The sequence below is a fragment of the Eptesicus fuscus genome, chromosome 7, assembly GCF_027574615.1.
Source record: "Eptesicus fuscus isolate TK198812 chromosome 7, DD_ASM_mEF_20220401, whole genome shotgun sequence".
Taxonomy (NCBI): Eukaryota; Metazoa; Chordata; class Mammalia; order Chiroptera; family Vespertilionidae; genus Eptesicus; species Eptesicus fuscus.
Genome location: NC_072479.1, coordinates 63,293,875 through 63,320,498, shown reverse-complemented (window position 1 = coordinate 63,320,498; position 26,624 = coordinate 63,293,875). Strand labels below are relative to the sequence as shown.

Genomic DNA, 26,624 nt, shown 5'->3' with positions numbered 1-26,624 from the left:
TTTGAATATATTATTCACTTAATTACAACCTTCATGTAACAAAGGTTTCCTAATATAGTCTCATCTAAAATTAATAGATATATACTCAGTGAATCCAAATGTTTAATGAGCTACCAGGTTTATTAACATTCCCATTTTATTTATGCTTTACTATTTATCTTTACTTTTAGCTTTACTAAAGCTCATCTATTGCCCACAGGCTTGTGATGCACATATCACATAATAAAAAGGCAAAATTAAATTTAAATTCTTATGTAGCAGAATTTCCTACAAGCAAGTGAATACCAATATGGCTACATTATTTCCGTACTTCCAGATTTAAAATTGAAGATCAGAGTTTTTATTTGCTTTTAATTAATCTTGTATTTATACATAGAGTGCAAATAGGTGCAAAAGTTACCAACAGATCTATAAAATAATATTTTACATAAAAATTAGGATAATTTCTACAGCCTACAGGTAGCTCTAGTGCTCAAATAAATACCTCCCTCATCTATTGACTGATGGCAGAAATTATTACAGTGAATTATTCCTGTGAAAACATGAATATTCTTAAAGGGCATAACACAAGCTATTCTCAGTGAAAACATTTGAGGTCCCAACCTAAGTGCAAATTCTCATAGCTAGCAGGTGGGGACTTGGGAAGAAAGTAAAGGATGGGAGCAGCACTAAGACAGAGTCTGGAAGCCCCAAAACCATCATTTGTCAGTTTCCTTATTTATCTCCATATATTCAGGATGTTATTTTTCCATGATCGTCTTCACATATAAAACTTGATATGGAAGTCAAAGACCCAGACACTGAATAAAGTATATATTATGCACAAGATACTGAGCTAGATTTTATGAAAGATACAAATATAAGAAAAACATCATGTCCAAGTTCTCAGAAGCTTACAATCTGGCAGGGGATCAAATAAGTTTAAAATTCATTAACTATACAGGCAGTGTGGCATGATGGGTAAGAATAGACCCAAGAGTTAGACTGGTTTGAATGTAGATCCAACTTCCAAGTCATGTAACCTCTGTGTGCTTCAGTTCCTCAACTGTGCAATGCAGATGAGTTGATATATGTAAAACACTTAGAACAGTGTGCACAGTTAAGTATGAGGGAAGGGTCATTTGAGGAAAACTAAAAACAAAGTGTTAATGTCATTCATGGGAGGACAAGATGGCACTTGATGGAAAAATCAGGAGTGACTTTTTCTGAGATAAATAGCATAAAGCAGACAATATTAGTGATCCCTACCCACCCCCATCAAACTCAAAAGAACATCTGTACCTGTTCAGAAAGCACTTCTGCCATTCTGTTGCCTGACAGGTTCACTTCGTGTGTGGGTAATCCCATAACTTACTCTTTTCCTTTTGTTTGCTCTATCTCCTTGGTCACAATGAGAACCTGCACTAAAACTGTCATTTTATACCAAAAATATGTCAACATTCTACACACAGTCTTTGCAGAAATGTCAGGATGAATTTTTATGATGTGAGTGTTATGAATACCTTTCCACATTCATTTATTTTTAATATATGAAGAAGTAAGCTCTTTCTGCTAAGGGAATAGAGATCATGATATGAATTTGGTTCTTCTCATGGTATTGATTTTTTAAGATGGAATGAAAATTGGTGTGGTTAGGACTCAACTAAATAGTCTAGAACAAATCAAAATTAATTTATCATGCTTACACAAAGTAAAATAGTAATGCCTTTTCAAATATTTGTACATAGCATACAACTTACTTAAAAATAAGTCAAAAACTACACTATGTAAACTTTTAAATATTAAGTCTTTCCATTTTCCTTTAACTTAGAGAAATAGGTATTGTGGATTGAATTGTGTTCCCCAAAAAGCTATATTGTAACCTAACCCTATCCCCGTATTGTACATGTTACCTTATTTGGCAATAGGGTCTTCACAGATGTAATCAGTTATGATGTCATACTGGATTAGGATGGGCTCTAGTCAAGTGACTGGTATCCTTATAACAAGAGGGAAATTTTGACACAGTCAGAGCAGACACACAGAGAAGAAGGTCATGTAATGACAGAGGCAAAGATTAGAGTGATTAATGCAGCTACACGCCAAGGAACACCAAGGATTGCTGGCAAACACCAGAAGCTAGGAGGAGGCAAGGAAGGATTCTTCTCTAAAGGCTTCCGAGGTAGGATGGCCCTGCTGACGCCTTGATTTCGGACTTCTAGCCTCCAAAACCGGGGTAGAAAAAAATTGGTTGTTTTAAGTCCCCCAACCCCCTTCATGGTACTTTGTTATGAGATCCCTTTGGAATTAATACAAGAGGTGATTCAATCCGTGAACAGTATTTATTGAGCCTGCCATGTTCTGGGCACTGTACTGAGCGCCAGAGAGACTGTGTGAGCAAGCGCAGCAAAGTCCAAGTTCTTGAGAGCTTGTGTTCTTGCAGAAAAGACAAACATTAACCAAGAAAATATACTATTGCTCATTAACTTCAATTGCAAATATCCTACCAAAGTAACTCTCTCAAGTCATTATTTAACATAATAGTTTCATTTTCTTTATAATCTCCATCATCATATGAAATTCTCATTTGTTTTGTCCTACAATAGTCGTCGATTTCCTGTCATTCCATCCCCAGCTTTTAGAAGAGTACAGGACACTGTAGACACCAAATAATTGTTGAATGAAAAAAGCTACAACATAAAATAGTGCTCATTAAGGAGATGTGACCTTTTTAAAAAGCTCAAAACAGGCTTCCCTGTTGCCGGAAGCCAATTCCAGCATGTCATAATTGCAAGAGTTTCATCGAAAGGTTGATGGAACTTGGGAGACTCAACAAGGGCTGAGTCACATATGTTATCGCCTGTTGGGAATGGCTAAAGGCATTTCCCCAAACCTGAAAAGGATACATAAATTGTTTGTTTGCTGCCAGACAGCTCAGGGCATCTTAATCTACATGTTATTGCCTCCTGTTGGCCAAACACCTGAACAGCCGAAGGCAATTCCCCAATCTGGCAATGGATTCTGTACCAAACCCTACCCTTTGATGTGTATATCTCCACCTTGCCTTAGGACAATTTGTGTTAATAAAAAGCAAAGGGTCCTCAGACAAGGAGAACTTGGTTTCTTCAGTCAAGCTCCTCTGCCCCCCATCCCCACCCCAATGCCTTTCAAAATTATGTTTCGTCTCTGGACTCTTTATTAATTTACACACAGCCCTTCTCCAGATTGCTGAACCCTTCTAAATGCCGGATCAAGACCACCAGCATTACCCTGCGGAAATTATACCTGGGCAGAGTAATAAATAGGAATTAACTGTATCGTGGGGACGAATGAAAGTTAATTTGAAGAATAGATAGGAAAGAGTATTTTATGCAAAGAAAATAGAACTTATGAAGGCCCTGAGGCAGGAAAAAAAAATAGCATATTTTAGGAAGTCATAGGTGAAGGTGACTAGGGCCCAAAGAGTGAAGTGGAGGCTACATCAAGGTGATTCTGGTGAAGCAGGCAGTGGACAGGTCAGGGAGGTCACTGAGGCCAGGTTAAGCATGTTGACCTTTTCATAGTAGAGGATGAGAAGCCTTTACAGGGTTTTCAGAAGGAGAACAAATGATCTTATTTGCCTTTTAAAATGTTCTCTCTGGATCCTATGTATTGTAAGCAGACAAGAGTGGGCAGAAGGGATGAGTTAGGGGCTATCACAGCAGTCCAAATGAGAGGGAAGGCTAACTCAGAGCAGGAAACTACCTATGAAGAAATAGATTCAAAAGTTGCATAAGTGGTTCAAAAAATCAGAATATTGTGAGGGAGTAGATAGAGGATGAGGTTAAGGTTTCTAGCTCATGCTGTTGGATAATTGGGTATCATATTTTTCTAATGAGGAATTGAGAAATAATGGGCAGAGAAGGATGGGTAGAACAGTTCAGTTTCTATCGTGTTGAGTTGAGGTTCCAATGACACATCTGCATGCAGATGCTGAGCAGGCAGGGTCACAGATGAGTCTGGATCTTGGCAGAGAGGCCTGGGCCAGAGACACCTATGTTAGGAATCATATACCTGGAGTTAGCACTTGGTGAAAGTATTTAGAGAGAAGAAAAAAATGGTCTTGGATTATGTCTTGAGAAAATAAAGCACTTGGATATATCCTTAATTTCTTTGTAATCTAGGGAGCTTTCATTTTCCTGAACATAAGCTCTCCATTGCCTAACTTTTCCAAAAGAAAAGTTAAACAATACTGAAAAACATCACATCTTCTGAATTTTATTCTTAACATTGAGATCCTAAATGTCACTTAATGAGGATTATAAAATTTAATATGCTTCAGATGTCTATCAATGATAATTGTGTAGCAATTAAAACATTTGGCACTTATTCTGAATATTTGTTAATTCCAAGTAAGTTTTTGATAAATATTCCTCACATAAGAAATCAACTTCCCTATCAATATTCATATTTCCTGTATAAATATATCTACATACAAACACCAACACACGGGAAGTTAACGTCACCAGACTGAATTATCATTTCCTTCTCAACTTTGAACTTTCTTTCATTTTCTGATGTGCCTTTGGATTATTGAGAACTTTATGATTAGAAGACAGGCAAGAAATAATAGAAATGACTTAAAGCCATGACTAATCCACAAAACCAACTTTAGGTCATAAGAGTGTGAACACATATGCAGGAGGCAATAACACATAGATTTTTCTTTCCAGTAACTGCTTTTTTAATGGGAAATATTAGGAATGTTTATTAAATTCAATTTCCACTTAATCTTGAGAAAAAAAATTATAAATTTTAAGGTGCTTTCTTATTATTTATAAAACAAAAGCTTATTTCTAACCAACCCATCTTTAAAGAGTCTTGCATCTTAAAATGTATTTATTCTGTTCCCTTCCACCCTTCTTGACTCAAAAATTGATCATAAAGTTATAACAAACACTCTATCCTCTAATCTCCTTACTATATTACATATTTATCAGTGTTGATCAAATGGAATCAAATGAAACTATAAGCCTCCTTTGAAGTCATTTGGTTCAATTTTATTTTCATAAGCGAAGGAATAGAAGCTCAAAGACATTGACTTCCCCCAAAACATACACTAATATGGCAAAATATATCTTTTAATTTTACTTTGCTTTGGTTCAAACCAGTACATTACCATTTTTATATAATAATTCATCTTCCCATATTTTGGAGGGAAATATTGTGGCAAGCTAGACACTATTGTCATACACAAGTTTTACCCCACTATATGTAAGCTTCAATTGAATGGTAAACATAAATCAACTTCCTAATTATCTTCTAAAGGTCACTAACATCCCATATTATATAGTAAAACTCTCCTGACAGAATATCAGTGCACTTCAGTTTGAACACTCCTTCTCTCTGTTGCATTATGAGGTCATATTTAGAATGTTCCTTTACCCTGGTACCATAGTCCCCCCTTATCTGTAGAGGAATCCATTCCAAGAATCCCAGTGGATGCCTGAAACCACAGATGGTACTGAACCCTATATATACTATGTTTTCCTACATATACATACCTATGATAAAGTTTAATTTATAAATTAGGCACAGTAAGAGATTAACAACACCTAATGATAAAATAGAACAAATATAACAATATGCTGTAATAGTTATGTGAATGTGGTCTATTTCAAAATATCTCATTGTACTGTACTTACCTTTTCACTTAAAGGAAGCACTTTATGGCTTCTCTTTAGCATATCCAAATTGTCACCATCACTATACTTGTGCTTTGGGGCCATTATTAAGTAAAATAAGAGTTACTTAAACACAAGCATCACAATACCACACCAGTGGAACTGATAACCAAGATGGCTACTAAGTGATTGACATGCAGGGAGCATACAGGCTGGACAAAGGGATGAATCAAGTCCTGGCCAGGACAGAGCAGACTGCACGAGATTTCGTCATGCTACTCAGGATGGCACACAATTTAAAACTTATGAATTGTTTATTTCTGGAATTTTCCATTTAATATATTCAGATTGTGGTTGACCCTGAAAAAAATAACAATGGGTAACTGAAACTGAGGAAAGTTAAATCTTGGATAAGCAGGGATGACTATATAAAGTAACCTCTGTATTTCTATGATGAGTCTATCTGTACTCTAATTTATAATATGAAGGGGAATATTAAAGGTATCACAAATCTATAACTCCTCATCACAAAAAATAGGGATTTGATGCCCACTGTTCCAAAAATATCACTGAATAAAAAGGATTTTGAATGCTAAATTTTCTAAAATTAGATTACAAATATATTTTTCCATCTCCTCTTGGAGTTTATCCTATTTGCTTCTCATTTTTCAAAGTGACTTTTTGAAAATATTGCAATCCTAGATTTATGAGCAGGGAAAGACATTCATTCCTGCTTTAATGAAGTAATTTTAGAAATGAATTTCAAAGACAGTAACTAATAGGGTATCATCACTATGGACACAAGGGAGGGGGAGGAAATTTTTGGCTAAGTTGTGACTCAATACCCACATTGCAGGGTATGCATACATTTATGTAATGAGAAAATTCGGTATAAATTTAACACCTTATCATGTTCTCACTGCAATTTGGATAAAATCCAAACTTGTTACTAAGTACTAGAAGACCCATCACCATCTAGACACTACCTAACTCTAGCCTCATCTCAGACTACTTCCTGACTCACAAGCTATCCACATGTGTCCCTTGAAAATGACAGCCTACATCTGACTTCAAAACTTTTGCCCTTGATCCTCACACAGCAGAATGGCCTTCCCTGACCATCCTGTCCATACACACACTTGCCCACCTCTGGTTTCTCCCATTACCCTGCTAGTATTTATCTAAAATCATTGCTATTTTACAAATTTATTACCCATCTTTCCCCACTAGATTACAAACTACATGAGGAAAGAGATTTTAATCCTAATTTACTGCTTGGTCCCTAATATGCAGATCAGTGCCTAGCATATAGCTGATGCTCAACTACTAGGCATTAAAATAATATAAAGTTGATATCCGTCTAAAGCTATATACACATTTTATTCACTCAACTAAATTTACTGTCTACTCGGTGTAAGATAACTTGCTGGGCATTACTTAGCAGTAAACTTTAAAAACTGAATTCCTGAGATCAAGAGGATAATGAAAGCCTAAAATTATAAAACGTCAGTACTAAACTTGAAGTTAGAGACCATCCAGTGCAGCTTCTTCATCTTACACAGGCAGGAACTAAGGGACAGAGATAATAGCCTTGCCCAAGATAACACATGTTTTCAATGTTTCTAGAAAAGTTGCTGAGTCAGCTCTTTAATTAAATATTTATAGCACTAACATGCGAAGTTTGCTTCCCACCAATATAGTAAAATTTACTATGATAATTATAGACATTATGACTAAGATTTCTATTACCACTTCTACTGGACTACAGTGTATTAGATATGACAGCACTGTTACCTAAATATGTGAATGTCTATGTCTAAAACACACTCCAAATCCTTTAAACACCAAACATTTAGATCAATTTTATCACCCAAATGCATAAATTCTATCAACTCTATCAATTAAGAGACTATCGCCTGTTCAAATAAGCTGACAATAAAAATCAAGGACTGCAGCCCAAAACCCTTGAGTCAGCAGTACAGTAAAAGATATAATCAGCTGTCTGGTGTGGCTCAGCAGTTGAGCATTGACCCAGGAACCAAGAGGTTGCCGATCAGGGCACATGCCTGGGTTTCGGGCTTGATCCCCAGTGGGGGCTATGCAGGAGACAGTCAATCGATGACTTCCTCTCTCATTGATGTTTCTATCTCTCTATCCTTCTCCCTTCCTCTCTCTCTAAAAATAAAAAAGTATATATATATATATATATATATATATATATATATATATATATGTCAATATGCTGGCCTCAGTATGTGATTATATCTTTTAATATATATATATATATTGACTTCTTTACTTAATTTTGTGTGTAAGTTAAGACTTGCAGTACCTCGCACAGTGCCTACAACAAAAGAGTCAGAAATATTTGAATTGAGTATGTTACAAATACTAAGTACCCATCAAATGATGCCGGAACAGATGGATGAAGGGAGCTTATTCAAGTCATGAAACTTTCCATCACAGGGGTGTGCTGTTCTGCTTTGGACCTCTCATTGTGTTTGCAATTGTTCTTTCTGGCATCATTTAGGAAAGCAAAGAATCTTTGAGGTTGGGGTTAATTCAGGATTTGAATAAGACTTAAGAACTGTATTTTTCTAAGATACCCAAATCCAACCATCTAGCTACTTTTTAAAGATATTCACAGCTGTCATTTACTGTAGCTACCTATTTGTACTTCTTAATCCTTCCACCATTTTCACCATAGGGAATGTAGTCAATAATGTTGTAATAAGTATATATGGGGCCAGATGGGTACTTGAAATATCGGAGGGGGGGGCTCTCTGTAAAGTATATGATTGTCTAACCCTATACTATACACCTGACACTAATACAGAATAGTATTGAATGTAAACTGTAATTTTTAAAAAGTTAGAATCTAAAAAACAAATAAACAAACAAACAAAACATTGGCCATGAATTAATCATTGTTGAAGCTAGTGGATGGGAGACAATTATACCCTTTTTTCTACTTTTGTACATGTTTGAAATTTTTCATAATAAATTTTATTATGATCCCTCAACTTTTTTTGAGAAAAAAAAAAAAAGGATATTCATAGCAATGCTTCCTTTAACTTTTAGGTACCTAACAACAGAATATGTGGGAAATCTCCCCTAATAAATAACACCAAAAGGCCTTCAGTTGCCATTTTAGTTTATTGAGTATTTTTAAACACTGATTTATTTTCTTTTAAGAATCTAGGTACTAAATATTTGGGAATAAAAACATTCTATCTTTTGACTAAGTGTTGGAAGGCAATGAAGCTGGCAGGTTTTAAGTATTTTTAAAATGCACACAATCAGGTCCACTCTGTCCAGCCTAGGTTAGCTTACACTTTGTACATTGAGAAGGTGAGATACAAGAAAGAGGAGGGAGAGAAAGGAGGAAGCAGGAACTTCCTTTGCACCCCTGCAGCCTTCTTCCCACCACTCTCCTGTGAAAAATCTGAAACTCCTTTGAGTTTCTCTGTTTGCTGCCTGCCCAGTGATGTAGCTCAGCAATTCAATTCCCAGTTAGGGCCCATGTCCTGGTTGCTGGCTCCATCCCCTGTGTGTGTGTAGGCGGGCCGGGGGGGGGGGGGGGGGGGGGTGCAGGAGGCAGCCAATCAATGCTGTTTCTCTCTCATCAATGTTTATATCTCTCTATTCCTCTCTCTCCTTCTCTCTCTAAAAAAATCAATAAAAATATATTTTTTTAAAAAACTTGGCAAATGCCCTTTGCAAAAACCTTTATCGTTTCAACAATACAACTAGAATTCCTTACACATTAAGAACATAATACTTCATGTTACATTGGTGGCCTTCACCAAGAACTACATGACATGGCAGTTCCATACATGATACAGGTTAGTGGTTAAGGTTACACAATATAGATAATTGATTAAAGTGTTTAACAGGCTCTGGAGTCACAGGAACTTGCCTTCAGATCCCAGTCCCCACTCAGCAGCTGCCTAACCTTGGAATATTCTCTAGTTTCTGGAAGCCTCAGTCTCCTCAACCGTGAAAGCAGAATAATGGTACCTGTTCCATCCCACTGTTGTGTGAATTAAATCAGTGCTGGATGTACTCAATATAGCATGGACCTTCAAGAAGAGTAATTAGTAGTAGTATAATAAGGGTATATATGGCGTATACCCTTCAAGCACCAACAGATCTGCTAATTTGTATTCAGTGATTTTAAAATTAGCCATGGCATTTCCACCCACTCATCACTCTAAGATCCAAGTAAGAGTAAATGAATAAAAGTGACCTACAACCTGTCTTCTCTTTTGTAAGAGTTTTCTAATTAGCACATTAACTGATTCACTCCTTACAAATGTGCAATTTGTAAATACAAATGTGATTTTATAAATGCAAATGCATTACAAATTCATTGTAATTAGGCATAATTAAGAATTGCACAGTGATGTGTTTGTTTTATTTTCATGCTGAGCATTTTAAATTTAATAAATTTATTATTCCTACAAGACTATGTTAGGGCATTAATTTAAATCTCTAATATTTAATTTTAATTAAATTCACCAATATGGTCAAAGTGAATGTCAGAAATAATCCACTGCGGCCCTAATCGTTTTGGCTCAGTGGATAGAGCCTCAGCCTGTGGACCGAAGGGCCCTGTATCCATTCCAGTAAAGGGCACATACCTGAGTTGCAGCAGGCTCCTCCCCCGCCTGGGCCCTCGTGGGACTTATGCAGGAGGCAACCAATCAATATGTTCCTCTCACGATGATTGTTTTTCTCTGTTTTTCCCTCTTTCTTCCACTCTCACTAAAAATCAATGGAAAAATATCCTCGGGTGAGGATTACAAAAAAAAAGAAGAAGAAAAAGAAAAAAGAAAGAAAAGAAATAATCCACTCCCCAAATATTTGAAATTTAAATCTTCTAAACATATTTTTAGCATTTTTTCTTTACTTCTCAGATTTAGTGGATCTTAAGAACTTAATAGTGAAATTTTGTTTTCCTGGGTAGATCCAGTTGAAACGGTGCTTTGCACCTAGAAGGGCCAATTATTATTATAAACTGATTCAACAGCAACTTTATTTGCAAATTTGGAAATTCTTAACTTCAAAAACAATAAAACTAAAAAATATTTAGAAAAAACCTGAGGATGTGACTAAATAACAAAATATTTATCTAAAAAAAATCAATGCTATAGCTAACATGTTTTTCTAGATGAAACTAAACAAAGAAATCCCCAGTTAATTACACAACTACTCATTTCAAACACCCAAACTACAAGTAGTACTAAAGAACATTCAAATGTTATCCATAATGCTTTTTAAAATTTTCTAATCCATATTCAAGCTTTATATCATACTCACATTCATATCTATAAATTCACATTCATATTTATACCTCATTTCTGGTCATTATTGTATACGTACTAATTGCTGTTATTCTCTAATCTATGGCTATTCTGATGGACCGCACTAAAATCAGATAGTAAATCTGGCCTTGACTGTGACAGTCTTACATTCTTTCTCATCTGTCACTTTTATAAGTAAAGAAATATGGGGCAGATGGAAATGTTTTTTTAAAAAAATAAAACCGTGTGTTGCTGTATTCCAAATAATTGGAAGAACTATAGCGCCATCTTGTGGAAGAGAGTATCTAATTAGTGAAACACTGATTCTTTAGAAATGTAATTGAATTTCTTGGCCACCTGCTCTAGTTTCTTTCAATAATAAATTACTTTAAAACGCTCTAATTTGGAATGTCTGTCAAACAGCAAAGAAAGATATTAGCCTGAACAACTAACATATATATAACACAGAAACCATACGGTCTATGTCTGTGTTATAAAATTAACATCTTTATAGAGGTTGCCCAGAGCCAAAGAAGGAATCTGAAAAGAGGGTGAGGGGTGGGAGAAGAATAAAGCTGGAGGTCTTGGCTTCTCCATCCTTCTTTTCAAACTGAAAGGAAATCCTTAACATGACTGCAGCAGTTTCTCAAGAACTCAATAAGAAAGCATTTCCTTTGAGGAGAAACCAAGATGGCGGCATAGGTGAAACACCTAACCTGCAGCCGGGCACAACAATTTCAAAGGCACAACTAGAGGTCAGAACGGACATCGTCCAGAACCACAGGAGAGCTGGCGGACTGAAATGCCCACAGCTGGGGGGAAGGAGAAGGCCACGGGGACAATCGGGGGAGCCGTAAAAGCCTGAGGTATGGAGAAACTGGCGGAGACACGAGCACGCGCGCCTGCGGGGAGGATGGAGCCAGAGAGGAAGGGGCGGCTGACGGCCTGGCCGGCGTTCACTGGCAGGAAGGAGATAAAGGCTCCGGAGTGCGCTAAGCGCCGGCTCCGACTGCACTGAGCGCCAGTTCCGGGCGAAACCCTGGGAAGCCAGGCGCAGGCTGGGGGAATGAATCTGGGCTGTGGGGCGCAGGCACAGAGGAGCGGGGGAAGGCAGAGCTCCAGAGGCGTGCACGGGAAGGGGCGCAAAGGACGGACTGTTGCCTGCGCCACTGAACTGCCCTAGCGGGAAGGAGACATAAGCTCAGGACCGTGCTGAACCCCAGTTCCGACTGCACTGAACCCCAGTTCCGGGCGAAACCCTGGGAAGCCAGGCGCACGCTGGGGGAATGAATTTGGGCTGTGGTGGCGGAGGCACAGAGAAGCGGCGGCTCCAGACGCGCGCACTGGAAGGTGCGCAGAGGACGGACTTTTGCCTGCGCCACTGGGTGGCCCTGCTGGGAAGGAGACAGGGACGCCAGACTGCGCTGAGACCCAGTTCCAACTGCACTGAAACCCAGTTCCAGGCGAGAATCTGGGAGTCCAGATTCATTAGGGGAGGGACTGGACTGTTTGGCAGTGGGCGAAACTCCAGGGCGCGTTTCTCTCAGAGGTGTTTGCAAGGAATACAGAGGGACACAGACACAGGAGCCTCATAGGGCGGGGCTGACAGGAAGCCAAGGTTGTAGGCTCCACCCTGTAGCTCCGCCCCAGCCAAGCTGAGCAGAAGCTTTTTCCTGCTGAGTGCCTCAGGTAGTGGCTGACCCACACTGCATTGGAGACCCAGAAACGAGGGCATCTAGTGGTTGGTGGGAGATGACACCAGATTTCAATCACTTGCATAAGGGAGGCATTCTAGAGGCAGACTCAGTGAGCGCCAAGGCATTGCTGCATCAAGACCCGGCCCACAAACATGTCTCCTGCACAGCAACTCTTCCTATATGGACAAAGAGGGTCCTCACGGCCAATTGGCCTGGAGGACAATTCCTCCCAGTGACTCCAACAACATTCAAGACTTAACTGTACAAAGGAGGACCAAGATGGAGACATAGGGCGGCAGCCTGATCGTTGCCTACCACAACAATATTGAGACTACGACGGGAGAGCAGAGCAGACACCAGCCAGAAAGACCGGGGGGCTGGCAGAGCAGATACTCTATAACTAGAATAAAAGAGAGGGGTACGCAGGATGATGCTGATGCCGGTGACCCAAAGTCCACACTTTAAGAACTATGGCTCAGGCGACACAATGGTGGCCAGGAACGTGCTCGGCGCAGTTCCCCCGGCGGTCTCCGGCTGAGGGGACGGCTCCACTCGCTGCCGAGCACGGACAGACGAGCCCCTGGGAGACATGGGGTGGGAGACTCCGTGCTTGCTGACCTCCGAGTCCTTCAAGAATCTCAATGCCCCGAAGTGGCCAGGTGCGCACGCTCAGCAACTGGCCACCGTTGCAGACCCAAGGGCCGACGCAGCGACACCGGACCAGCCCACCGCCGGGCACCGGGCACACCGGAGCCTTGCCGAGCCCGCCGCCCAACGAGTTCTGCGGCAGCCGCCCTGGAGCTCTGAGAAAATGACCGAAGGAATTGCTGAGAGGGAATTGACCAACAGGAATTGGGATCAAGAAGACGAAACCCCGCTGAGACCCGAGTCCAGGCGAGCCTGCGAGCCTCTGGGCTCAGATGTGGTCACACGCCTCTGGGTCTAGGTGAGGCCTCACGCCCCTGGGTTTGGGTGAGGCCACGCGCCCCTGGGTCCAGGTGAAGCTGGATTCCGGGTTCGGGTGAGGCCATGTGCCACTGGGTCCGGGCGAATCTGAACCCTGGGTCCGGGTGAGGCCGTGGGCCCCTGGATCCGGGTAAGGCTGGGTCCCGAGTACGGGTGAGGCCGTGAGCCCCTGGATCCGGGTGAGACCACGCGACCAGGGGTCTGAGAGAGGTAACGCGCCCCTGGGTCCGGGTGGCTTCGTGCACCTAGGTCCAGGTGAGGCCACGTGCCCCTGGGTCTGAGAGAGGCCACGCACCCCTAGGTCCAGGCGAGACCATGTGTCCCTGGATCCGGGTGGGGCCTCGTGCACCTAGGCCCGGGTGGGGCCGCGTGCCCCTGGGTCTGGGGGAGGCCAGGCGTCCCTGGGTCCGGGTGAGACCGTGTGTCCCTGGATCCGGGTGAGGCCTCGTGCGCCTAGGCCCGGGTGAGGCCACGTGCCCCTGGGTCTGGGGGAGGCCAGGCGTCCCTGGGTCCGGGTGAGACCGTGTGTCCCTGGATCCGGGTGAGGCCTCGTGCGCCTAGGCCCGGGTGAGGCCACGTGCCCCTGGGTCTGGGGGAGGCCAGGCGTCCCTGGGTCCGGGTGAGACCGTGTGTCCCTGGATCCGGGTGAGACCTCGTGCACCTAGGCATGGGTGAGGTCACGTGCCCCGGGGTCTGAGAGGCCAAGCGTCCCTGGGTCCGGGTGAGACCATGTGTCCCTGGATCCGGGTGAGGCCTCGTGCACCTAGGCCCGGGTGAGCCCAAGTGGCCCTGGGTCTGGGAGAGGCCAAGCGTCCCTGGGTCCGGGTGAGACCATGCGTCCCTGGATCCGGGTGAGGCCTCGTGCACCTAGGCCCGGGTGAGCCCAAGTGGCCCTGGGTCTGGGAGAGGCCAAGCGTCCCTCGGTCCGGGTGAGACCATGTGTCCCTGGATCCGGGTGAGGCCTCGTGCACCTAGGCCCGGGTGAGCCCAAGTGGCCCTGGGTCTGGGAGAGGCCAAGCATCCCTGGGTCCGGGTGAGAACATGTGTCCCTGGATCCGGGTGAGGCCGCGTGCACCTAGGCCCGGGTGAGCCCAAGTGGCCCTGGGTCTGGGAGAGGCCAAGCGTCCCTGGGTCCGGGTGCGACCATGTGTCCCTGGATCCGGATGAGGCCTCGTGCACCTAGGCCCGGGTGAGCCCAAGTGGCCCTGGGTCTGGGAGAGGCCAAGCGTCCCTGGGTCCAGGTGAGACCATGTGTCCCTGGATCCGGATGAGGCCTCGTACACCTAGGCCCGGGTGAGCCCAAGTGGCCCTGGGTCTGGGAGAGGCCAAGTGTTCCTGGGTCCGGGTGCGACCATGTGTCCCTGGATCCGGATGAGGCCTCGTGCACCTAGGCCCGGGTGAGGCCACGTGCCCCTGGGTCTGGGAGAGGCCAAGCGTCCCTGGGTACGGGTGAAGCCAGATCCTGGGTCCGGGTGAGGCCGTGCGCCCCTGGATCCATCCGGGTGAGGCTGGGTCCCAGGCCCGGGTGAGACCACGCGCCCCTTGGGTAGGGGTGAGGCCACGTGCCCCTTAGTCTGGGTGACGCCGTGCCCCTGGGTTCGGCCGAGACCAAACCAGAGGGAGTCGGACCTCCATTACCACCATTTGTCCACCATCCAGAGCTGAGGGGTCAGTGCTGACATGTACACATAAGGAACTACTGGACATTGAAATTGGGTCTCAAAAGAACTGTTGGTCCAGGGGGAAGCTCGCTACAGATTGATTCATTTGCCTGTCAGCATAACTATTATTGCTCGTCTCACATTCAGTTCTTATTAGTATATATCTAGTGACATATGATCTCGCTCATCTAGGGGAAATGATGAACAACATAGACTGAGGAACAAGAACAGAACCAGAAGCAAGGAGGCATCGATCGGACTATCGGGCCTCAGAGGGAGGATAGGGGAGGGTAGGGGGAGGGTGGGGGGAGGGGGAGAGTTCAACCAAAGGACCTGTATGCATGCATATAAGCCTATCCAACGGTTAAGTTCAACAGGGGATTGGGGCATGCGTGGGGAGAGGGGTGGGATGGGAATGGGGGGATGAGGACAAATATGTGACACCTTAATCAATAAAGAAATTAAAAAAAAAAAAAAAACAGACTTTAAGACAAAATTAAAAAAAAAAAAAAAAAAGAAAGCATTTCCTTTAATATCCATAATCAGGAAGAAGGGAATAAGTCAAGAAGGTAGGAGGGGAAATAAGATTGGCTGGGGGCCATCAGAGCCTCATATATATCTTTATTTCTTCTACTTAGTGCAATTTCTCAAAGTGTACTGAGGGGCGACAAGGTGCCAAGCACTTGCTAAGCACGGGGAGTAAAGAGATGGACAGGCCCTTCTTCAAGATGCTTAAGAGACTAGTGAAGGGCACAGATCATTTCAAGGCAGAGGAAGTACCCAGGAAGACCAGTCTGGGAGTTCGCGCCATCTGCAGAACACCGAGCATAATAACCTCGAGGGGAAAGAGAAAGGAAAGGTTTTTCACTCATGCTCCCAAATTAGTGAATAGAACTGCGGTGGGCAGTTAGACAGACAGAAGCAGAGCAAGGATGATGGGCCAGGTACAGAGGGTCACCAGGGTAGAAAGCCTCGGTGCCTAGCAAGGAACAATTGTAGGGTGGGACCTTGCCCCCAGGGTGACCTTCCCTCCCCTAGCATATTGCTGGTCATGCAGTTTAGACCTTTCCTCCCTGGAGGTAACATCTAGACCTCAATTGTATTTCAGCTCCAGGCCCAGAAAAGCAGCAAAACCAGACCAGCAATACCTTGGCTGACCTCAGGGCTAGACGCATTAGATAATGACCCCCTGCTCTGGTGCCGGCCAATTGACCCTGAAAGGACACACCTGGAAAACTGCTGAATAGTCTATTGCAGTGGTCGGCAAACTGCGGCACATGCGGCTCTTTGGCCCCTTGAGTGTGGCTCTTCCACAAAATACCACGGCCTGGAGAGTCTGTTTTGAAGAAGTGGCGTTAGAAGAAGTTTAAGTTTAAAAAATTTGGCTCTCAAAAGAAATTTCAATCGTTGTACTGTTGCTATTTGGCTCTGTTGACTAATGAGTTTGCCGACCACTGGTCTATTGAGATCCTCCCCTGAGACTTCCCCCAAAATCTCCACCCTTAGGACAGAGGACCCAGTGTGCTCTCCCTCCTGAGAGCAGCATGCCCTGGCCTTGCCCTCCCTGTCCAGGTCCTCTTCCCCCAGGCATGTCACCTTTACCTTCCTCACTCCCCAGCTCCAAGGGCCCTTCCTTTACCTCTATAACTTGTTCTCTAAGCCCGTATCTTCTACAAATTCCTACTTCTACCCCTGTGATTGTTCTAAATAAATGTGCTCTTGTAGTTTGAGTCTTGACTCTGGATTCTTTCTTAGCCAGAACTCAAGTACCAAGATTGCTAAACCCAGGTTCTGACTGACCCCGCTACTCTTAACACCTGGTGCCATTCCCGCCGCTGCCTACAGAACCAAATGATGAAACCCTGGGTGAACCTTATGCCCCGCCATGCTTCTCCAAGTGCTTTACAGACTACTGTGTATACCAGACGAACCCGAAAAGGCAGAGTACAGAATGTCCTTTTTTGTAGAATCAAATACCCTCTCCTTTTTTTGTGCTTCCATGACAATTTATTCATAACCTAATATGAAACTTAACTTCCTATGAATAATCATTAATAATTATTTACCTGCCTGCTTGTACTAAGACTACAAGCTCTTTGAAAATCAAGACTGCCTTACTCATTCTTTTACACTTAACACTAACCACAGTGCATATTCAGCACTCGACACAAGTTTGTTGAGTTAAATCAATTGTATCGTATGATAGTATTTGTGCTTGGCCACAATGATACGCTCCTGGATGAGAATCATGAAGGTATTCCTTAAGACCCCCAGACCAGCACAAAAAATGAGTGGTGCAGGGATATTTCCAAGGTTGTCATTTACCAAACTCTGGTTTTAGGTCTTTAACCTCTGAATCTATTTTTAAAATTCCATCTCTTGAACAAACAAGGACAGTTAATTTAAAAAAAAAAAAACACAAAAAAAAAACTTGTCTCTATATCTGTATCTATGTTTTTAATTTGGGGGTGGAGAACTTTGGGATGATTTTTTTTTCTAAAATTTTCTTTCTTTAAACAAATAAAAATCTAAAGCGGTGGATTGCTTAACTGCTAGAGAACTAAGAAAAAAAGCAAGAAAAATCAATATTACTCAAGAAGATGACAAACTTCCCAGAGTGCTTGCTTCCCTCCTCCTCACCGGTCCTCTCTCAACTTAGTTCCCACCCAACCCTCCACCTGGATTTTATTCTTTACCTAAAACAGGGGTGGGGAACCTTTTTCTGCCAATGGGCAATTTGGGCCATACAAAACTATCAACAGAAAAATTAGCCTGGTATATCTGGTAAAACATTTAATTACCTCACCCCTAATGCCTTGGCAGGGCCAGACCAAATGATTTCAGGGGAGGGGAGGGGGGCCTTATACGGCGCTCGGGCCAGATGTTCCCCACCCTGACCTAAAATATTAACACCTGATTACAGAAGAGTTAACAGCAGCCACAGAAAGAGGATTCATTATAAATCATTAACAAAGAGCAATTTGGAATATAATTTCTGTTTTATTTGAATAACTTTTATTTCTGTTTTACTTGGCTACTTTTAGGCACTCCCCTCAAGATAGTCACATGAATGCAAAAAGAAACAGAACTCGCTCACCAACATTTAACCAAAATGGAAGTAACGCTCTCTAGAGAAGCTACCATTAAACCAGTTCAACGTGTCCTGCCCTTGTTTGTGCCTGGAAGCTGCACTAAGGAAGGCTAACACTAGGATTGCAACATGTGTTCACAGAGCAAGAACCTAATTCCCAGCATCTCTATTTTTAAGTGGAGGCCAATGGTTTTACAAGTTGGGTTGCAAAGAAGAAATGCTTCAGCAGTCATTAAATACTGTAAGAAGGGAAAAGCCTTGATGTGAAATAACAATTTCTTTAGCTCTTTATAGGGTCAAGGACTTAAGCATCGCCTATAAAATGCAATGCCAAAATGCGGAAAAGTCATTATAATGCACTGCAAAGTTCTCTCATTTAAAATGCCACTCAGACGTGTACTTTGGTAATAATACAAAGTGCTAAGCATGAAGTTCATATTACAATTTATTTCGTAACTCCTACTTTTGATTAAACAAGATAGTTACACGAAGGTCCAGGCGTAGTATCTGGTACTTAATTGTTTCCTTCCCCTTTCCTTTTGGAAATAAGACACCGTGGGCATGTTTCTCATTTCCTTGGCAATATTATTAAACCTCTCTGAATCTCAGTGTCTTCCTGTGAAGGATAATAGCACCACCTCATCCAGTCATCAAAAGGGACAACAGATATAACAGACATAAATAGCTAATTTTAAGTAGTTGCTCCGTAGAAAGTAATTATCATTATTAGCACTGTTATTTTTAGAGTTTGGTATATACTGCATACCCAAACTTCTAATTTTCACAGTATTCTTCAAAACCCAGATCTAAATAGACAAACTGTGCTCAAATCTTGTTGGTGTTACACACAAAACCTCGAAGGCAAGTAAGAACAATTATGTTTCATATTTTTAAATATGAGTGTGTTCAAAGTGTCATCTTTGGGATTTTAATAAAACAGAATTGTCCATCTGTAGTCTAGTTTGTTCGATATTTAGCAAAAATTAGTTTCCAAAAAGAAAATCCAATTGTACCCATACAAGAATCCTCGTAGCAGCTGGATGAAAAATCTGAGATCTCGTTGAAAAAGACAAGACTCGGTTCTTTAGCAGCTCTGAGGTAAAGCTGAAAATGCCAAAGGGAGTTTTTTTTGTAGATGCTATTTTATTACCCTTTTCAGCCATTTTCCACTTGAATGCCTTTTAAACTTGTGATTTAGCCACACTTTATTCTTTATTGTATTTCAACCTGGGAGGCAAATAAGTTAATCAACTGAAGACCTGGAACCACCAAGAATTCTGGTTCTAGTGCTAGCATTGATTTAGCTATTAAAATTCTGTTCATTAAATTAGGATAATAACCTGATAACTTTCGGAAATGTGCTGGCAAGAACTCTTGCTTTGGCCCTGGTTGATCTTTATTAGCCATGTTATCTGTTCTAGTGGTTTCAGCTGTCATTCCTTAACAGAATGTACTCCAAACATTTCAAGCATTCTGCCCTGCACATCTCTCTGGATGTCCCATAGTCACTCAGATTTCATCTAAAGTCACACTCATCTTCATAACCAAAAACAGTTCTTTATCTGGTTTCCCCAGTTCTGATTAAAGAAGCCACTAACCTCACGGACACTGCATTTAACACATTCATTTTTAATCCATCCCAGTCAGTTAAAAAGGTTAACTTACTCTACCTCCACCCTAGCTCTTACAATTAACTTCTTACCTCTAGAGTCGTAATAGTTTCTTAATGGCCTCTCTGCCTCAGTTTCCTCCCTCTAGTCCATCTAGAACAGTGGTCGGCAAACTCATTAGTCAACAGAGCCAAATATCAACAGTACAACGATTGAAATTTCTTTTGAGAGCCAAATTTTTTAAACTTAAACTTCTTCTAACGCCACTTCTTCAAAATAGACTCGCCCATGGTATTTTGTGGAAGAGCTACACGCAAGGGGCCAAAGAGCCGCATGTGGCTCGCGAGCCGCGGTTTGCTGACCACTGACCTAACCTGTCTCTCAAGCACCTCCAGGCTGTGTGTATTTCTCTGGTGATACTTATCTTACAATAGAGTCACACCTCTTAGATTCTAAAATCATAAATAAAACCGTGAATAATCACCCTGGAAAAGTCCTCTGACAGGCGCCCCCCTGGAGACCATTAGCTGGTTTGGCACAGCCACTTTCCTCCAACATTGGAACACAGTCCTGTGTCTTTGGTTGAGCACCGGATGAAGTAGTTGGCTTGCTTTTCGGGTCCATTTTATATGAAAAATGCATACATGCCTATCGTTAAAAGGTAGAATCATTCTCAGCTCAGTGATATGCTGCACTTCAGAGGCCCCCAGCATAGAGGCTAACCAGGAAAACCACTGAGTCAAGTATTCCTGCCCTGCTGGCTCCAGGCAGCACTGCCAGCACTATTGAGAGTGTACATTTTCTCTTTTTTTATTTCTGGGATTATTGGTTTATTTTGTTAAGATGATGAAATTCCACTGTTAATTCTTTTAAGCTAGTAATAATTATTATTTAGGTACTTGCCTTGCCTTCTGCCCTTGAACTCTGAAGGTAGGAATCATGTCATATTCCTATCTAGAACATGTCTACATAGAACTTTCACTGCACTGTCACCCTGTAAATATTTTCTCAACAAATCAAATTTGCTATGATTTGTTTGAAATATTAAGTGAATAACAGGGAGGTTTTAAACAGAATATTCCTAATAAAACTTTTATTTATTAAGAATCTATATCTTTTTTCCATGAAGTCATAGTGGCAAAGTCTTTTCTGTTGCAATCATTTAAAAGCAGCAGCTTTTTTTTTTTTTTTTTTCAAAATAAATTGGTCTATTTTAAGCATAACATAATATCAGAAGCTCCAGTGGAGGCAGTGACATAAAGATATACTTGTTATCTGTATTTGATAACCAAAACATAGATAGATAGATAGATAGATAGATAGATATACACAGATTTTTATATTTATATTCCAAAATAATAATAATCAACAGTTATATTAAACTGAAAATAAGGAAATAACTAATGTAATGTGTCATCCTATCTAATAAAAGAGTAATATGCAAATTGACTGCACCTCTGCCACACCCACAAGCCACACCCACCAGCCAATCAGGAGCAAGTATGCAAATTAACCCAACCAAGATGGCTTCGGCCACGGAGAGAGCAGGAGGCTTAGGTTTCCCTGGCAATGGAGGAAGCCAAGCTTTCTGCCTGCCCTGGCCTGCCTTGCCTCTGCTTAAGGCTACAAAGTTTCAATTATAGAAGATAAATAAATCCCAACAAAAATGGCTGCAGCCACAGAGCAAGAAGGAGGCTTGGCTCTGCTCAAGGCTACAAAGTTTCAATTGCAGAAGATAAATAAATCCCAGATACCAGGGCCTCTGCTTGGGTCGCTGGGGGGCGTGGCCAGCCTGCAAACCACCACAGGCCCCTCGCCCAGGCCACCCCATGCCCCAAGGGAACCCCCACCCTGATCCGGGACACCCTTCAGGGCAAACCAGCCAGCCCTCACCCGTGCACCAGGCCTCTATCCTATCTAATCCTAATAAAAGAATAATATGCAAATTGACCATCACTCCAACACACAAGATGACTGCGCCCATGTGGTCAAAGATGACTGCCCCCATGTGGACACAAGATGGCCGCCATAAGATGGCCAGCAGGGGAGGGCAGTTGGGAGGGACCAGGCCTGCAAGGGAGGGCAGTTGGGGGCGATCAAGCCTGCAGGGGAGGGAAGTTAGGGATGACCAGGCCGGCAGAGGAGGGAAGTTGGGGGCGACAGGGCCTGCAGGGAAGGGCAGTTGGGGGTGACCAGACCTGCAGGGGAGGGCAGTTAGGGGTGATCAGGCCTGCAGGGGAGGGTAGTTAGGGGCAAACAGGCTGGCAGGGGAGCAGTTAGGCATCAATCAGGCTGGCAGGGGAGTGGTTAGGGGGTGATCAGGCTGGCAGGCAGAATCAGGTTAGGGGCAATCAGGAAGGCAGGCAGGCCAGCAGTTGGGAGCCAGCAGTCCTGGATTGTGAGAGGGATGTCTGACTACACGTTTAGGATCGGGCCTAAATGGGTAGTCGGACATCCCTCGAGGGGTCCCAGATTGGAGAGGGTGCAGGCTGGGCTGAAGGACACACCCCCGTGCATGAATTTTGTGCACCAGGCCTCTAGTCATAATTATATTAGAATCACCAAAAAATATCCCAGAAAAAACTTAATCATACTACCCCATATAACCTAAGATTGTTACTGGAGCTACTTGAATATTTACTTTGGGGAAGTCTAAGCATCCAAAGCTGCTTCTAAAGTCTATTCAAATAAACCACCCTTTGTGTGTTGAGGGACATACAAAAATAAATGCTGGACTTGCTGCCTCGTCCTCCTGATACCTGTGTTTGATTCTTGCTGAGCTTTAGGGATGGAATCGACCCTGCAGCATCCGAAAGTGCACACTGGGCGGGTCTGAGGCGCCACCCTGAGTGGGCAGGGCTGCTGGGCACCCAGAGGCACCCGAAGGGCAGCTGAGGGGGGGTGCAGGGGGGGCTCTGGGCGTGTCACACGGCCTCGCTCCCCCAGCAACACCCGCGGGGCTTGCAAAATGTCCCTGGGAATGTGGATCCGAGTGAAGGGCGTGGTTTCGTGGCGACCCCTGGAGAACTCAGGGGGCGTTGCTGCAGGCTGCCCTCTGGGGGCCGCGGGAGGAAATGGCTTCAGGGGGTGTGAGGAAGGTTTCGTGGGGAACACCAGCCACACTGGGCACTGAGGTCAAGGACCCCATTTGGAGCTGAGGAGATGAATATGCCTCCTGAGACTCCATCCCTCCTAGAAGCTGCTAGCTTTTCGCACACATCCAGAGACATTGCCCTAAAGGAGAAAAGTTACATGTCAGAGCCAGAGAATAACAGACTATCTACAGGCTTTGGGATCAGACAGACTTGTATTCAAATCCAAACGTTGCTGTTTATGAGCAGGATGAGGTAAATAATATAATTAATCTCTCTAATCTTCACTTTTCCTGATTTGGAAAATGAGACGTGCTTGGTATGGACGGTGCTTCAAAAATAGAATAGATTCAATAAAAGGAAGTTGTACTACTTGTTTTGTTAGTTTTATTTGACAATGCGGTTGGAATCTCCGAGGCTCTGGGTGTATTATTCAGCGCTGTCCCCCGCTATCTTTAATAAAAATCCACCCAGACTCTAGACCAGTAAGAGCCAGACCAGGCAAAACATGAGGTGTCTCGGGAAAGTCTACTACTCCCAAACCTTCTGTGTTTTGTACTTTGGGTACAGGTTTTTGCTTTTGGGTGTTATTTTATTTTATTTTATTTTTATTGTTGTAAGAATTGCATAGGTTCTCTTTTTTCCCCCCATTAACCTCTTCCAGCCCGCTCCCCTCCTCCTCTCACCCCCCACCCCCACCCCACCACCCCATTGTCTGTGTCCATGGGTCATGATATAGGCATACAAGTTCATTGGTTGATCTCTTCCCACCCACTGCCTTCCCTCAGGTTCAACAGTTTGTTCTGGGCACAGGTTTTTCATTGTTCTCACAGTCATCAAATTGTACCTATCCAAGCCCCCACCTAGTGTAGCCAATGTATTGAAATGGATTTCCAACTGCATGTCTGGGAACTTTGATTCCTGAGCCTCATCCTGAATTACAGTCGCCAGAGTCAGCAGGGCTGGGAGGAAATGAGGTGGGAAGGGCCAACCTCCCTAACCTCTGCCTATCCCTTTGCCTGGTATTGGTGTCTGTACCTAGGCTTCACCTTTTAAACATCCCAACATCAGGCACATCTGGCACCTGGTTTAATGATTCTAATCCCCCCTGATGCTGCCACCCAGAAGTTTCCACTGTCCCATCGGTCTTTGCATTAGACCCTGGGACAGTGATTCAGCCTGGGTTTAAACTGTTTCACCCTCAACCTAGATTTGTAAACTTGAGGTCTCTTTAGCGACAGTTTTCCCCAGCCCTCCCTCACCGCACAATATCCCCATCTTAATCTCAGATTGTTCCTTCCTCCCTAACAGTTCTCTACAGACCAGATAGTATGGCTGCAGTATTTTCTATAAGAAAAGATGAGGGCTAGAGTTGTTGTCTGGAGACACCAAACTAGCAATAAGATTTTTGATAGAGGATGTGGCTTGATTTCATTAGTTAGTTTCTTTTAATATTCTTATCAAGGAAAAATTCAGAGACACACAGAATTGACTATTAAAAGCGTTCTCCATCCTCTAATCAAGAATGTAGTCTAAACACAATAACTACATATTATTAATTAATATGGTGGCTTTTGTCTAATCCCTTTATGGCAGAGCATGTGCTTAGAGTTTTGTCACTGGCTGGGTTGTTTTTTTATTTTTTTCATGTGTGTTTTTTTTTTTTCTGTAATAATTATGGATTCCCACTGATACATCTATTTTCTTCTCTGGCACCCCTAGTGACCAGGAACATGTATTTCCAGGATAGCAAGATAGGAGATGAGTAATACTGCAATTAATTAGTGGCCTAAGGATTGCAAGGGGTAATAAAGTGTTCACACAGATATTACACTACAATTTAGACTTGTTAGACCTCAATGCATCCTCATAGATGGACACAGATATTCATCTTAAAGTTCTACAGACCTCTCATTTCCTCTCCTGTCTCAGTTTAGCATTCCACATTTTATGTTCTTAATGATTTGTAAATTAATGAATTCGTTGCGGAGGAGAAATTAATCTTTCTGGGTGGATGTTTGTCAATATTAATATGAGATAATGTTCAAATGCTGTGCTGGTACATTCTGTTCTACAAAAACAAGTGCTGTCTCCATCCGCATGTGAAATAAGCAACACCAGCCAATTAGGGAAACTAATCTTTGAATTACTTTGAATGAAACATCAAAGGATCAGATGCCAGAAAAGGCAACAACAGATTTCTTTCCCCGTATTCACATTATAAAACTGCAACTCTGGAAAATATTTTTCTAGGAGTTCCCTGCTTCCTAGAGTCACTGTCACCCGGTTTTGACATAAAGTATTTCAGGCACCCAATTTAGAAAACAAGTAGCTATTAAATTTCCAAAATGTCTATTTCCATAGATATTTTAATAACAGAATAATGTTGATGTGCTTCCCTCTGCCTCCTTCTCCAAAAGTAGGCAGTTCAAGGTGTGTTTATTCATTCTTACAAATATATTTCCCCACTCTGTCAAAAAGAGAAGCATAATTCAATTGAAGTGTATCCAAACTATGCTTCCTTATACCACATTATGTGACAAGCTGTAAATAAAATTAACTTTTTATGAATACATAATGCATGGGATATGTTTCCAGGGTTGCATATAAAGAGTGTTTTAATGGCATACATTTTTCTAGGCAACCAAAAGCAAGTTGCTACTTCAACAACCCACAGACTGAATATAAAGCAATATTAAAGTGTTCCAGCTCAAACTTGTAGTCCTAGCGTCTGAAATATTGACATGCCAGCACAGTAAGCTTCCTCTAGAAAATTACATTTTTAGGAAATTATGTTGGCCACCATGAACTTTTTTTATACTTCAAGTATTTAGTACCATAAGAATAGAACTTTTTTAATATTAAATTTCTTTAAATGGTGTCTACCACCATTTAAAGAAATTTAACATTCTATGACTGGGAAACAGATAACAGAACCAATTTTTTATAATTTAGCAAGAAAAGCAACAAACCAAAGATCACGCATAATGGGGAAGTTGTCACAGCATATTATACTGAAAAGCTGGATATAAACTTTATTTAAAGAATAGTTCTGATTTCAAATTATATATATTCTTTAAAAAGCCTGGAAGAAATCCAACAAAATGCTATCAGTAGATGTCTCTTAGAGATGCATGTTCTTTCTGTGTATCTTTCTGTATTTTTCCATTCTCTGCAGTAAGCATTAATTTCACTTTCAGAAAGTAAAAATAATTATAAAGCACCTATTATGTGCCAGGCTCTGCCCTAGGCACTGGGTTTGCAGCAGGCAACAAAACAAAGTAAATTCCTGCCCTCATAGAGCTTGCATTCTTCAAAGGAGAATAATAACCAAATGAATGTGTAAATAAGCAGATAATAGCCAAATAAATGTGTAGATAAATAGAATGTCAGACGGTGATGAGTGCTATAGAGGTAAAAAATAATAATAACAAATCAAGTTAAGGAGATGGGGAAATATAGGGAATGGGGAAGTGTGCTTTTATACAGATGGTCAGGGAAGGCATTACTCATGAGTCAACATGTAGGGAGGGAGAGACGTGCAGGAAGTGAAAGAAGG

The 26,624-nt window shown here is 42.4% G+C and overlaps 1 protein-coding gene and 1 long non-coding RNA gene across 2 annotated transcripts in view; one reads left to right on the top strand and one right to left on the bottom strand.

Annotated features, from left to right (window-relative positions):
• Positions 1 to 1,314, bottom strand: part of NELL2 (neural EGFL like 2) — a 366,183-nt gene extending 364,869 nt beyond the window's left edge. Inside the window, exon 1 of the mRNA XM_054719142.1 lies at positions 1,282 to 1,314. The gene's annotated coding sequence lies outside the window, so the exon portion shown is untranslated. The remainder of the gene's footprint in view (positions 1 to 1,281) is intronic.
• A 4,120-nt stretch (positions 1,315 to 5,434) lies between these two features.
• LOC129149804 (uncharacterized) lies at positions 5,435 to 18,434 on the top strand. The gene is made up of 2 exons (XR_008556618.1): positions 5,435 to 5,479; positions 18,317 to 18,434. It is a non-coding gene; the product is annotated as an uncharacterized LOC129149804 (long non-coding RNA).
• The last annotated feature ends 8,190 nt before the right edge of the window (positions 18,435 to 26,624 follow it).